The following is a 2243-nucleotide window of genomic DNA, read 5'->3' on the forward strand; positions in this document are numbered from 1 at the left end:
GGCTTCACCTTAAATATCCCAGCCTCCAGAACATATTTTTGTTCTTTGTAAACTACTTCCTGAGTGTTATGTTATTCTGATATAAGAGCACAGAATAGACTAAGACACTAACCTTAGAATACACCACAGATTTACCATGTAGATTCAACAGTAGCTGATCTAGTCCATATCCTACTCAATAAGACAGTTCTACCATTCTTTCCACCTTGCCTTTTGGGCTCATATTTGCCTTTTATTTTATTTCATTTAGAGGAGGAATTTAACAGGCTTCAAACGCCTGTGATAGGCTCATGGTCATACAAAAGCCCACTTCGTAAAGTGTTAGGTGACCAGTAACTTTGTCAATTAGATCTGCTGGACATGGCCCAATTTTTAGGACACTTCGAGAGCCCGGTTCAATCTGAGTACATCCAGCATCTTGGATTAAGCTTACAGTCAGTCCTAGCATTTTTGCATGGGTCAGTAATTCAGTGAGGGTTTCTTCATCCGGGGCTCTGGCCACCACTTTGGGCTGGCCACAGCATTCCCACTCCTTGAGCTCTTTAGGATTTCTCTTCTGAATTTGCTTGTAGGCAGAAACAGCAGCTTGAGAACATTGGATAGCGTTTTTCCCTTTTCCCATCTTTAAGTCATTCTGAACCACAAGAATCATTTTACGTTCCCCAGTCTTCCAAGATGCTTGCTTCAGTTCCAGTGTCAGGGTTTGTCTTATGCATCAAGTGTTTGGGGACCATCCCAAAGCGAACCCGGAGACCCCAGGCCAGGCACACACCATAAGCAACACTGGCAGCCAAGCTGAGCATGCCAAGATGAGCCAAATGCTCCCTAATCAAGGATGTGGAGCGCATCCTTTCCCTTCTTCATTTGTAGGAAGCCAACACGTCTCTCACCTTTTACTTTAATATCTAAATACCCACCTCTTTGGTACTCGCCTCTTTAAGCAGCCTCATACCTTTCTGTGTGGCTTGCATACTGCATATTTGTCACTCATGTTTCCTTTTTGCCTTCAAGTGAAATAGCTCTAGTACAAGATAACACTGTATGAGCTCACACTTGGCTGCTGTAGCAATATCAAATCCTTACAATATTTTCTAAATACTTTTGCTAAATGTCTCTAAAATGCATAAATGATACCTTTTTATCACTGTAGACCAGACCCAGCCCACACTCATGAGAGGCAGGGAACAACTCCTTCATTTTCCAAGATGCACTGGTTTTCTTTTCTGTGCTGTCTGCTATATTCCTCTTCCACCTCCTCAGCACTGGCTTTGATTGCTTCCTTCTTTCTCTGTGTGAAGCAGGATGGAGGGGTTTTTGTTTCCTTGATAAACTCTGCTCATGCAAAATGCACTAGCTCCTGGTTTACATATCCTCCAGGGAATGATGGGGCTAGCCAGGCTAGCCAGGCTCTCTTGCTTTCTCTGTCACTCTGAGGACTCTGTCTACACTTGGGTGACATATGCCACTTAGCCAGAGCCAAAGGAGGGACTGTTTAACATCTCTATGACAGGAAGTGTCACTTCCTCATTGGAATCCATGCTGAAAATAGATTTCCCCACTGGGTAGAGTAAGTGTAGCCATAACACTGCCTCTATCCTCTCTCTCATTACCCCGAGAACTGCTTCTCTCATTGTTCTCCTCAACACCAAGAAAGCCCTGCTTGACTGACTGATTGACAACATTCCTACTCGATCATTTATTCTGAATATCAAGTAGTCATAACACTTAGTGATTGACAGTTTCCTTGGTGGAAACTCCAGTTGTTCCCCTTGATTCAAACTTTTCTTAAAGCTCCTAAGAATAGGTACACAGGCATTGTCTTGCTTAAAAGAGATGGGACATATTTTAAACTGTACCAGTCTCATCGGAAGTGCTAATTGCTGAACTACAGTATGAAATAGCACTGTTAAGTGGATAAAATTTGGGCCGTTAGTCTTGGTTTGTGTTTAGACTTTGATGACTGAATTTCTCTAGAAGATAAATTATTTGGGGAGCAGTTTGGGAATAGAACTGGCTTCACTTCAAATTAGTTGATCACTACTGTGCCTTTGTCCCCATAATCATTCACTCCTAACTTTCAGCTGTGGTTTAACTCTCCCGCATTTCAAAGGAAAGAGATGGCAGCACTGACAAAGGCAGAGAGGTACTTCAGGAAGAGAAGGCGTGTCAGACAACAGGAAGTCTGCAACAGGTAAGAGTTATTTTAACTACTAGGAAAGAAAAAGGTCCATTTTTTGTTACTA

General features: G+C 42.5%; 1 pseudogene; it reads right to left on the bottom strand.

Annotated features, from left to right (window-relative positions):
- Window positions 1–259: 259 nt before the first annotated feature.
- On the bottom strand, window positions 260–848 carry LOC101563103 (annotated as a pseudogene).
- Between the last annotated feature and the right edge of the window lie 1395 nt (window positions 849–2243).

This window comes from Octodon degus, unplaced genomic scaffold, assembly GCF_000260255.1.
Source record: "Octodon degus isolate 3935 unplaced genomic scaffold, OctDeg1.0 scaffold00043, whole genome shotgun sequence".
In the NCBI taxonomy this organism is placed as follows: Eukaryota; Metazoa; Chordata; class Mammalia; order Rodentia; family Octodontidae; genus Octodon; species Octodon degus.